Source organism: Doryrhamphus excisus, linkage group LG3, assembly GCF_037039965.1.
Source record: "Doryrhamphus excisus strain RoL-2023G ecotype Guam linkage group LG3, RoL_Dexc_Guam_v1.1, whole genome shotgun sequence".
Classification (NCBI taxonomy): domain Eukaryota; kingdom Metazoa; phylum Chordata; class Actinopteri; order Syngnathiformes; family Syngnathidae; genus Doryrhamphus; species Doryrhamphus excisus.
Window position 1 is genome coordinate 19,749,032 of NC_136359.1, and position 13,187 is coordinate 19,762,218.

The 13,187-nt window shown below is 41.4% G+C and overlaps 1 protein-coding gene across 3 annotated transcripts in view; it reads left to right on the plus strand.

Annotated features, from left to right (window-relative positions):
* LOC131128529 (transmembrane protein 132C) overlaps nt 1-13,187 on the plus strand; it is a 108,725-nt gene that overhangs the window by 29,381 nt on the left and 66,157 nt on the right. The window lies entirely within an intron of this gene.

Consider the following 13,187-nt stretch of genomic DNA (forward strand, 5'->3'; position numbering starts at 1 on the left):
ACGTTTTAGGTTAGTAATTTACGTTTAGTTCTACAGTTTAGCGAACACGATCATGACACATTTTTTTCTTCATTTGAGTGTGTTGCTGAGATAAGACAATGGTGAGATGACATTGTTGCTGCATTGTGTCCAAAAGGGCCAGGACAGGAGGCATATTCTGCTAAAAGTAGAGTATATTGTTAAAAAAGCTGTTTTGCATGCATACAAACTGGTTCTTGAAGTTTATAGACAGTGATTTCGTACATGGAGGGAAACTAAACAATAATACATCGAGTTTGCTCAGGAGTCAACGGATCCTTTTTGTTGATTGTGTACTTCCCAACTGCCTCTTGATTGCATCCATGTTATCTTAGAAAATGACTTGGCTGGTCATCTTGCATGGGTCCACGAGGACCAGGGAGGAAAGTTTAGACCAGTGGTTTTCAAACTCATATTGGTACATGTTTGTAGATTTCTCAGATATACATTTTGAGAGTTAAGTTGCTGTGTGATGAGTTCTATGTTGTAATATGACACCCTGTGTCAGACTGTTATGTTGTTACACTGTTTTCTATCCTGACTTGCTATAATTTCCAAAGGGTTGACAAGGTGAGTGCACTGATTGTGATTGGATCCTGCCAAAGAAATAAATACTGTTTCCTCAGTGACTCGTGAGTCTGCCCCCAGGTTGTATTGTTACATTCTCTCTTCCTCTCTCTGATGATTGTTATAGAGGCCAAGCAGTTTATTGTTGATTCAGGAAAAGAGAGAATCCAAGTTAATGTCCATGATGTTCTGGAATGAGATGAGACGTGGAGTTTGTTTATGGAGAGGTGGAGAAAGAAGAAAGATAGTCAGATGGTCAGATATGGTCAGGATCAACAGTTGTGCAGTTAGAAAAGGTGAGACTAAAGCAGCAAATTATGTCCAATGGCAGAGGGTTCCAAAGTTTGGAAACAGCAACTGAAAGCTCTGCAACCTATGGTGCTGAGGCGAGCAGGGGGGCGGTGAGGTGGACGGAGGAGGGGAATCTGATGGAGGGAGAGGGGGTGGCAACGTTGAGGAGATCAGGGAGGGTTGTGGATGGCCTTGAATGTATACAGCAGGGTTTTGTAGTGTAGAGATTTAGAGTTTTCTGACGCTTGTCACATTGGCTGAGCCACACACTTTACAAGGTGGAAGCTATGTAATACCCAAAGTTACTTGCAGAAATGTAACTCAGGTTTATCGACGTCCACGTTTTTGAAGATAATAATAATACATTTTGTAATAATGGCATTCAACCCCAATATGAGTAATGCCATACGTTGCCTTTTTTGGTCTTCCACAGTGTGTATCCATGTTAGGCAGACATGACTAATACAATGACCCTCCAAGTCGCAATTCGCATCATCCGACATCAAAGTGGCTATAGACCAAGTGAGGTGAACTCTGCAAGCTTTGGGATTCATCATTGACCAGGTAGTCACGTGTAAGAGCGCGATGGTGGTGGCTCACTGAGCGAAGGACTAAATAGAAAACTAATGGCTAACGAGAGCAAGCCTGACATGCTCTGAGGGGATCTGCTTCCTCTCCCTCCACCTGTCATCCATCACACTTCCTGCTGATACTGGGCATAGCTGTCCCATGCTAATGGGAGGGTCCAGGTGGGGATGGCAGCTGACTGTGACTGGGTACAGGGAAAAGGACTGCCTGCCACTGCTTAACTACACTGCAGAGGCAGAGATGAGCCTATGAGCTAGATGAAATTCCCAATGTAAAAATGCAATGCTTTCATTTTACTATCTTTAACACGACAAGGGAGGAAAGTTGCATACAATAACTGACAATAACAAAGAAAGCAGATCATTCTTGGAGACTATCACAATTATGACTTAAGTTTTTATAAAATCAGACTATGTAGAAAAGGGTGGAAAAAGGGTGACTATTCAGCTTTTTTTTCCAAGTGTATAGGTTTCAGATGAACCTTTTCAAAAAGTCATTGCCTCTACTTTTTGTATGTGAAACGGAGGACATTGGGCTTCGGTCCTTTACACACACACACACACACACACATACACACTCACACACAGTGCACACGTACGTGCACACATGCAACAAAAGCCAGTAATATGGCTTTAGAACGTCCTTTTATATCAGCGCTGATAAGAGTTCTTTTAAAACAGATGTCACCTTGAAGGCACAGAAAAGAGATTATGGATTTTTTGATCACCTCTCTACAAGGAGTACTTTACCAAACCCTCTGGCGATATTCTTTTCAAAATTGGCAACATTTATTAGAATAGGTATGCCTCAAACATTAGCTGTGTGGAAAATTAAAAATAAAACATATCTCATAACTCTAATAACCACTGCAGTGGTCACTTTTACAGTTAAAAAATATATTTTTGTGTAAGTCATGCAGCAAAAGCGTTTGTCTGTATAACATACAGGAAGTGGGGTTGCTGATATTTGGTAGATCATTTGGAATTGCCTTCTCAAAGCCATAACCTCAATCTTATTGACCATGGGCAGACTATGTATTTCGCATCGGTGCCAGGAACCCAGAAGTTTGTAAATGGCAGAAAGCATCTGGTTGAGTTGACACTTCCTCAGCGTTATTTAACCAAATATTAGTGTGTATAAATTCATTAATTAATATATATTATTATTTTTTTTATATAATATAATTAGAATTTTTGTATTCTTAAATGATTATTTTAGGACGATGATGTTGGAGGTAAAGTTTAACCGAAGTCTAAAGCAGCCCTAATTTTTGAAGTGTGCATTTGTTTCTACAATCATATCATGCAGTGCAGGTGAAACCCACTCAAAGATGTATGTCAGTGTCTCTGTCTCTATGTCCTCGTGGGAAGGACACTTGTCTTGGTGAAATGACAAAGAGCTTTGTGTCGAGAGAGCTGCAGGGTGAGTTCTGACAGGTGAGTCTATGGGCTGTCCTCAGCTCTTTGACAACGTACACAGGACAAGGACACAACTTCTGTTGCCCACTTCAATGCATTCTCACCTGGCTTGTCAGAGGTTCTGTCAGCTGTCAATCACAACTGACAGAGCACACAATTAATGAACTGCCAAATGCACAGGCCAATGTTGCCTAGATTTGTGGTGATAATCAACTTAGTCCCGTACTTTTGGTTCAAATAATGGCAGTGGAAAGATATTTGCTTCTATTAGAGCAGAGGTACTGAATTATTTTCTGTTATACCCCCCATGGAACAATAATGTTTCCACACCCAAATTGAAATAATATGGAGAACTACGAGTTGGACTCAAATACCAAATGTCTGTTAAATGTCTGCTCTTGGTCTTGGATTTTATCAAATAAATTGCACTCCAAAAATGCAAACTTATAGTCCAGCGCGACTTATATATGTTTGTTGTTTCCTCTTCATTGTGCATTTTTGGCCGGTGTGACTTTTACTCTGGATGGACTTATATTCCAGAAAATACGGTAAATCAATCTCACTGGCAACTTTTTCCTCATGAAAGGAAAAGCCTTCTACACAACAGATAAACAAACATGATAAGGAGTATCTTAATTAATTTTGTGACACAGAAAGCAAGATGCGTGTACAAAACCGGGACATGGTCGCTGTCAGCAAGTTGGCATATCACATGTTACCAACCTGTGGCCTTGGGGTGCTCCACAGATACAAAAAAAAAAACAACTGTGGTGCAGTAAGGAGGAGATGAAAAGATTAGTGTCTTATTTATTCTCTCAAGATCTGTTACTGATAGCAATGACTATACGCTCTTGTGCGAAGCAGTTCTGGATTCAATTTATGGGAGGACTCTGCTAGTTGTGATTATTTAGTTATTTTTTACAGCAGTAACAAGAAGTCTTCATCTAATTCATAATATAAACAACAGCCAGCCGGAAGAGGGACTCTTCGCAATTTAGGTGTCAGTCCTGTAGATGTGATGTGAGTCCTTAATAACCTGTTGTATTTACTCTGCATGCTGCATCAAGCAGTGAGTGGCTCTCTGCGGTTGTGCATGATTTGAAATGTTATGGTGCTACATTAGTAGCCGGTGTCTCTTTCAAATCTCATTTGACTTGCGGTTACAAACAAGGTGCCAGCACAGCCACTTAGCGGAAAGAACAGGCGGCCCATGCTTTAGATGAAACATCCTCCCATCTACGAGCTGGATTTAATGCCTTTTACCTCGTACAAAATAAATATTTAAGGCATACTGATGCAGTTCAAAGCATGCAAAAAGTTAGATTCAAGATCTGTATGTGTCCCACCATGCGAAACTATAGCTTTCATAACTTCAGCCATTTGTACACCTCAGCCCCCGTGTCAGCTCTTTACTGTCGCATCTCAGAGTTATTGTTTCATCTCTCGTGTGTTGATGTCTCGCCAAGGTGGGCGGTTAGTGCTCCCATTGCTTCTACTGAAAAGGTCATTGAGTCATGGATGAAGCTTGTGTTCATCTGATGACTGACAGCTCATTTTCATCAAAGAAGCAGCCCTGGGAGAGGAGTCCCAGTGTGCCTGGGGGCCTCTCTTCTCTCAGTACTCTCAGTAGCTACTGTACTGACTCATTTACTGCCTGCTGATGCACTCCACACTTGGACTCTACTACTGCCAAGCTTCATTTTGGAGTCGCAATGTCAGATTCTCCTTTCTGCACCTACCCTTGAGATTTTCAAACACACTGGAGTAACATTTACTAAGAAAAAGCTCAGTAACCTTTTCCAAGTAGACAAAGTATATATTACAAGGGCCATTATCATGTAAACTGTATCATCATGTACATCTTTCTCAAGTAAGCGCACCTTGCTTTTTAAGAATGATTTAAAAGAACATTTTAACATTTACTAGCATATTGCTTTTATTATCTCAACCAAATGATTCCATGTAGGATATTAAGAAATGGGGTAAAACTTTTGGCTATGGCAATTTGTAGACAATCTACTGCCAAATACATCTGTTCCAAGGTGCATGTGGGTAGCAGGAGTGGTGAGACATTGACAAGTCAGTGAGTACCTTTATCCAAGTTTTACAAAATATACCGCATCTTTCCATGACTGCCTACATCCAGGACCAACAGTTGTAGCCTTCTCTCCAGCACCCTGGAAAAGACTTTCCCAGGGAGGCTGAGGAGTGTGATTCCCCAATCACTTGAAAGGCACCCTCCAGTCTGCCAATCCAAAGGTACTGCTCCCGACTTCCACACAATGTTGAAGAGACGTGTCAGCCAAAACAGTCCCCCAAATCCAGAGCCTTGAGGAATTCAGGGTGAAACGTGATGGAACTGGCTGCATACATTTCCTCTGACTCTGCTTCCTCTATGGAAGGTATGTCAGTGGGAGTATTCCTTCCACCGTCCGGTAACATCCTCCGTCAAGCTCAGCAGGCCCCTGCCTCCACTGTAAACAATGTGGACCGGGCACTTTGTCGGTTTGCCAGAATCTATCCAAGGCTGACCGAAAGTCGTGCTCCATGGCCACAACGAACTACTCCCACACCCATTTTTTCCTCAACCACTTCCGAAGCCACATGCCGCTTGGCCTGACAGCAACTGTCAGCTGCTTCAGGAGTCCCACAAGTCATCCATGCTTGATAGGAGTCCTTCAGCTTGACCTCTGGTGTCCACCATCGGGCTCAAAGCCTACAGACTGGCACCGACCACCTTGCGGCCACAGCTCTTTGCAAAGTAAATAGTAATTTTAGTTGCATTGGTTGCCAGGGTGTTTGAATCTCCATGTGGCTGTGAGCTTATGTTGACTGTACTCTGCGAGTGTTTATGTCAACAAATATCGGTGTGCAATCCCTTCATGTTTATGTATCCATAAGCAATGGCTCTGCTTTTGCAGGCTAAATCCTTGTGTTGTTCAAGCCCTGTCAGTTGTGTCTGCTGTGATGCAACGCTTATCTTTTACCAACTCCTGCACCCCTTTGGGGAGGGAGATGTGAGGGGATGTGTGACTGGTGTATATAGCCCCGCAGGGCTCAGAGGAGCAGTAATAACTTAATGCCTTGCTGAGTATTAAGACATGTCCCAAAAGGAACCTGTACATTCTCAGAGGTGACACAGTATAGCTGCAAATAACAAATTAGTCACTGATGAGAATCATATTGGTCAACTTGGATTTAAAATCATGAATAGTAAGCCCCTGGCTTTTGTTCTATTTCAAGCCACAGGCAACTACTTTTTTCTCACAGTAATTGGGAGGAAACACAAGTAGTTTATTATATTTGAACTAAATATTTTTCAACAACAGCCAAGTGTAAACACATTACAAATGAAATACATGGGGAATGTGCTGGTACAGTGAAAATACCGCAACAAAAAGGCTATATTTAGCATAGTTTTACTCATTCCAAGGGCACAGATATCTGAAGTCTTGCTGTGAACATTTTATTGGTCATTTTCACATTTTTTTTCAGAACTAATCAAATGTACAGAGTGTCTGTGTCTGGTTTTCACTGTTATTCATTGACCATGTGTGCGTGCATGTGTATAAATGTATAAACGAGAGGCATTAACTTATAGCAGGAGTTACATGTTACAGTTGCATGTTACTACACACACGGGCTCCGCAATTTTTGGCAAATGTTTAGAGATTGCACAGCAGGAGAAGCCGCTCACAATGGCCTGGTACGGGACATTCATGCTATCCCATCGTACGGCCACGGAGTTTGGATGGGAGAAGTTGTCCATCAAAATGGGGACAACAGCCGTAGGAGGACGTCGCCCGCTGCGGGAGGAGTTCTTTTAAACTCCAGACACTCCCCCGCCTAAGGTTTTTCTTGCTGGGGCTTTGCGTGCGGTCTGAGGGATGAAAGGCGCTTAATGAAAACAGGGTGGTGTCAGACCGATATCAGATTTTTATGCTGATAATTATCGGTGTCCGATAGTATTCTCTCTCTCTCATAATTTTAAAACATGTATATCCCTACAAAGTACCTGGAGAAAACCCACACACGGATATTGGAACCCCGATCTCCAAACTGCGTGGCCTACATGCTAACCACTCAACCACCATGTGGCCTGCCCCCTAAATTGTACTTGTTAATTGTATTTCATAATACAGTTGGCTTTTCATTTGCTGCATGAAACAGTTTGTATATTTTGCCAAATCAATTCAGCTCCTGAAACAAGGCAAGCAATGAGCGTAACAGAGCCTTTAGCTCTACTTCTTGTGTGCAAACATTCTCCTCTGAACATTACAATGTTTCAGGAAATTATGTTTTGCCAAGGGAAACTTTGTCGAGTTCTTTTTTGTCAGATCTTGACAAGTGCGCCTATACGTCTCTGCAGATGTAATCCCTTGTTTGTCGCTGTTAATTGCATCCAGACTCTAACATGATCAATTAATTTGTGTAAAATATGAATCAATGTAAATAAAGTGAATATTTTTGTACTTAGAGCAACATCTGTTTAGCACCTTTTTTAACATTATTAGACCCCTGTAGACATGAAATAACACCCTATAATCACCTTTATACACATATAACCAAATAGTAAACATAATACTTGTATTGAAAACAAGAAAACATGCAAAGATATTTTCCACTATGTAATAATGTACTAACTTTTTTACTACTGTTCATTCCGAGGGCTTCTGTGGAGCTTCTGTGTGTAGGTTACGGCGATACTGACAAGATATTGTATGTGGAAAACAGCCACGTTACGACCACTCAACCAAGAAATGTTTAAGAAGTAGTTGAAGAAATAACACCAACCAACACTGTGTATCGGAGCAAAGTCAGCAAAACGGACATCAGCCCTACACAGTACATCCCTGACACCCACTGGTTTCACCTCACAGGACACTGGCAATCTAACAATGAGCTTGCCAACTCCAGTCACAAATCATCACCTAACTACGACTATTTACCTCTTTTTGGTCAAGATTTTGTCTTTTTTTTATTAGCTGCAGATTCAAATCTGGGAGGGGACATTGGGGTTAGGTAGGTAAAGTGAGGGAGCGAAATGCATCAGCAGATAGTGTGAACGTCCCTGTTGTGTAATGCTGGATGGGCCAGATAAGCATTCAGTGAAGGAATAGCTGCGATCTACTTTGGATTTGGAAAGTTAGATTGTATATCTTTTGAAGACTTTGCTAAAGTTTGCATTGTTTACTATGCTATGCCTAAATGAAGTCTGTGACTTTGAAGTAGAAGTAGGCGTTTGGTCAAATATTTAGTGTCGTTCGCACACTGTTATTCTACATTCACAAAAAGATCAGACAAGCAGTGTTTTAGGCTTCGATCAGCCACCTACCACAAACCATTGCAAAGCCTTCTCATTGCTCGTTTGGGCTTTTCACCAGTGAGCTGTTGCAGTCACCCGGTAGTATGTAGGCGAGATGGCACAATAAAACAGGAAATGCCTCTTGTGGGAGCTGCTAATTGAGAACTTTCATAGTCCTCAGTGGACTTTTTAGAGAAAAGTGCTCATAGTAGGTCAGTGACCGCCTAATGTGATGTGGTGGCAGCCAGGTGGAGTCACAAGCAGGCCACTGAGGTGACTACACTGCACATTTCTGGCTGGCTCCTATTATCTTTCTGACTTGCCTTCATTTTTCTTCAATATGTTGTTTTTCTGACAGTGGTGGGTAGATCGATTCAATGTAAAAATATCAATGTAAAAATATGGATACTTAAGCTTCAGTTGGCTTCCTGTCCAGAGCAGGCAGGCAAGCCCAGACTTACCATAGAGAGAGCAGAAGGATGGCAGAATGAAAGAGGAGCGCTGTTTGGTTACATTTTGAGAGACCAAATGAGACCACAGCAAGTTGTATAATTTGTGAGAAGGCTGTAAGACAAAAACTTTTGTTATGCTAATAAAGTATTTTATATTTACCGATAAACTCTGCCCAAATCCTTTCCTGAATTTTAAATGGTTATAATTTAAAAGGCAAATCACAATAAAAAGGTACCTTCCAGCCACCTTTCACACACACTGCAAAAACAAGATCACTGAAAAAAAGATCCGGCCAGAGCACAACATCAACATGGATGAGGTTCCCCTCACCTTTCATATTCCTGTGAACCGCACTGTGGATAAAACGGCAGCACGTACGGTGAATGTTCGCACCACAGAGAATTAGAAGTCATCCTTCACTGTAGTTCTCGCCTGCCAGGCTAATGGCCAGAAACTACCACCCATGGCTACTTTCAAGAGGAAGATCTTGCCAAAAGAAAACTTTCCGGCCAGCGTCATCATCTAAGCCGACTCAAAGGGATGGATGAAGAAAAGATGAGTAAGTGGTTGAGAGAAATTTACGTCTTTGGCTTTTTTTCCACACAGCTGTCCCTGTTGATCTATGACTTCATGCGCCCCCTTATCAGCGATGGTGTCAAAAAACAAGTGAAGCACACTAATTCAGTGCTTGTCGTCATTCCGGGTGGATTGACAAAAGAACTCCAGCCGCTACATATTGGTGTCAACAGGGCATTCAAAGCTAGACTGTGAACTGCGTGGGAGCAGTGGATGACAGAAGACAAACACACATTCACCAAGACCGCAAGAGAGCACCGAACGACTTACACCATAAATGCCTGGGCTGATGTATCAGTGTCAACTGTGGTCCGAGCTTTCAGGAAGGCAGGAATTGTTACTGAACTGCCAGACAACAGCAGAATAACTTGAATAATGACGCCCGGCATGTTGGATGCCGTATTCGCCCAACAGTTCAATTCAGACACTGAAGAACAAGAATTTGAGGGATTCGTTGGTGAGGAATTAACTCATAAGTGAAATTTACGTGTTTCTTTTGTGTGTTTACAACTGAACAATGTTTGTCATATTGTGAATATGGACATTAAAGTTTGAACAACGTTGAATTATTGTTATATTGTTATTGCTTTGCACTATTTTAGAGAGTTACTATATTGTGATTGCACTAACATTTGATTTTCCGTAACACTATCACAGTCTTTCTTTTACGTGTTTACTGAATCAAGGAAAAGTTGCCCTCCACTACATGATAAAAATGTTGCACTACCTGTTATACCTTGCTGTTATTCAAAGATAAGAAAAATATGTTGCGAAAATACTATGTCACTGACCACCTCTGGGAAAATAAAACAGCTGCTGTGAATGAAGGAGTTGTCAGAATGCTGGTTTGTATTCTATTAATGAAGTTTGACTGACTTGTCTGACTGTTGGTTTGACATTCCCGTTAGCACAGCTCCATCTAGTGGATGCATAACACAACCCCAGCCACTACTACTTTCTAAAGTTTTAAAACAGGCCATTCATTGAAGGTGCACCTTATAGTGCGGAAAATACGGTATTCACTAGCATGTGACCAACCACAGCGAAGTGGGTGTGCCTGGAATAACTGAATAGGTGCAGATTCTGGAAGAACCATAAAGCTTTGTGTGCTGGTTATTGTGTGTAGCTGCTCTATTGGAGTCCACAACTCAATACAAAGGGTCGGAAAATTTGCATAATAGTTTCCATTTAAGTAAACCTCTATGGATTCCAAGCGTACAATCGGTTTTGATGAAGGATGGCTTTTGTAAAAAGTTCAGAGACATTTTTTTTTTGAGGCATGAAAAGTACACGTTATAGTCTGACTTTAATCCAGGAAAGGATCCCGATGGCAGGAAACGGCATTAGAATCAAACGTGAACGACTCCATGCTCTCTGATTGCCTCAGTGGAAACCCACATTTACTCGCTTTGTTCAGCGCAGTTTGGCTCAGACTTATAGCAGCACTGATGAAGCCCTGTCAGGCTGTCCGGCGATTGCTGACACTTTTGCAGAGTTGATTGACTGTAACTTTAAGCTGTCAGCTAAATGCTGTTATCTTTTTTTTTTTTACATCTACCTCCGCTTTTCACGATGTGGGCTGTTGCATCTTTCTTTCCCCTTGAGCTGTGTAATATTTGCCATTCAGAATGTGGGTTTAGAGGAGGTCTATTCAGAGATGGTAAAGAGAGGAGACAAATCGGTTTAACGTGCCTGACCATTTCACATTACAGCAAATGGAGGGAACTATCGCAACAAAAATAAGAAATTGGGAGTGATGTTTTTAGTTTCGTTTAGTTTCAACTGGACCAAGCCGTATTTAAAACAACATCACAACTAGAGATTAGCAAAACGAGTCAACAAGTATCCATTATGGATAATGCATTTTTCTCGGATAACAGTATGAAACCAGTACATCTCATCATTATCGGGATTTATGTTTAAAGAAAATGCTCATTATGTAGTCACTGTTCACGCTCTGTGATTGGCCAGTCACACACAGCAACCGCCTCTCCCAAGACCGACTGTGCAAGCTTTAGCCACAGAAGCTAAAAAAGACAAACAACCATTCACACTCACATTCATACCTATGGACAATTTGGAGTCGGCAATTAACCTAGCACCTAACCACTCATCCACTTGTGGCCAAAATGAATAATGATAACATAAAATAAATATTGATATTTGTCCAATCACCTGCATTATAAATATATTTTATTGATAATTCCAATTGTTTGTATATTTTTCTCCAAAAATCCCCAAATTTGCACATTACCTGATAAAATAAATGGCAGAAACCTAAGATAAAGCTGCTACAAGCGTCTCTTCTCGGCTTATTACCTACCTGCTTATCATCTGAGGGCACTCAGTGAGTACACTAAGTTATCATGGTGCCTGCCACTTTCAATTTGTCAGCATGTCACCAATAATATTGTCACGGGTGGCCAAGGCCAGTGTACAGGATCCCAAGATGCAAAGGCAAGAGTTTATTATAACAGAGGGTAACTCTCAAGGATAAAAATGCAAAAAATCAAAAACAGACAAAGTACAAGAGAAATACTGCTTAAAGTGACTTTTCCTGTTATATGTTATCGTCTTAATAAGCAACCTGCATTAAGGAGTCAGCCAGGAACCTCACCGCATGTCACTGGATTACTGTCACCCCTTATGGCACTCCATAGAGAGGCAGAAGCTTGCAATGGTTTTAATAAATTACAAGCAATTAACACAACCATAAACCACAAAAAACACAGGATTTAAAATTGCAAAAAATATGGTTGCATTTAAAAGGGACCTATTATGTTCATTTTCTGCCTTTTGTATTGAGATGTGGACTCCTATAGAGCAGCTACGTACACCTGCCCGGAAAGCTTTCAGGAGCTTCCAGGCTCTTCTTGGCTCTCCTTTGGCCTGCTGGCGCCCTGTTTTCTGCTCTCTGTGGCCCCTTGCTGGTCCTTGGGGCGCCGGCCTTGGCTTTGCCCGCCCCAGTGGATCACATTGACGTCACAAAGCTCCTTATTTGAAAAAATCTCTCTGAAACCGACAGTTCAGAGCCATCCCAAACGTATTTCGGGGCTCACTTCCAAATGCGCAAACCTCATTATCAATAAGAATTCAACATTCTTATTGGTCAGAAAAGTGGTAAAAGTGCAATTGCTACTCCTTTAAGGTTAAAAACTGTTTTCAAGGTAAAATGAAATTGTAATTAAGATTTGTTTTTAATGACTGCTTCCAGTTACAAGGCCAAACTGAGCATGAGTCAAAAGAAGACACTCAAACCATGCTCCAGCAGGTCTTTTCTGGAATCAGCCATGGTCAGCAGAGTATTGACTGCTTCCTCTTGGAGACTTAACTGAGTTTAAAGGACTGAACCTCACAAGGCACTGATTTTTTGAAGTGCTGAAGCATGAAGGACCCATAGATAGAAGACCCTGCTGCTCCCTCAGGGACAAAAACAGGACGGTGCATGAGCTTTTTGTGTTACACCTGCATATTTACTGCTCATGCTCACTTTTGTTTTGGGTCCGACTGTATCTGACATGTTGTACAGAAATGCAACTTGGACCAAAACCAAGAACTGCATAGATATTGCTTCCCACTGTTTTGATAAATAGATGTATTTAATCACACTTCTCCGAGACAGACACATTAAAGGAATTGATTTTTTTTAAGGTTTCTACACATCTTGATGACCGTGCTGTGTTGTAACGGGCACACCTATTGAAAGGAACAGCAATGCATGCATTGGTGCTGACTTACGAAATTGCAGCTGTAATTTAAATCCCTTGTTTGGAAAACATTGATTTCTGTAGTTGATCACCCAACAGTGGAATTATTAACAGGACTGGATCAGGTCTGGAGCCACAACAGATTCAGTGTGAGCGCGGGGTCTAACAACATCCCCAAAAGAGTAAATATACAATATTACAGTAATCAGATGACAACATGTGCAAATGCACATTTTACACAGATATAAGCAGGAAATAGTGAAA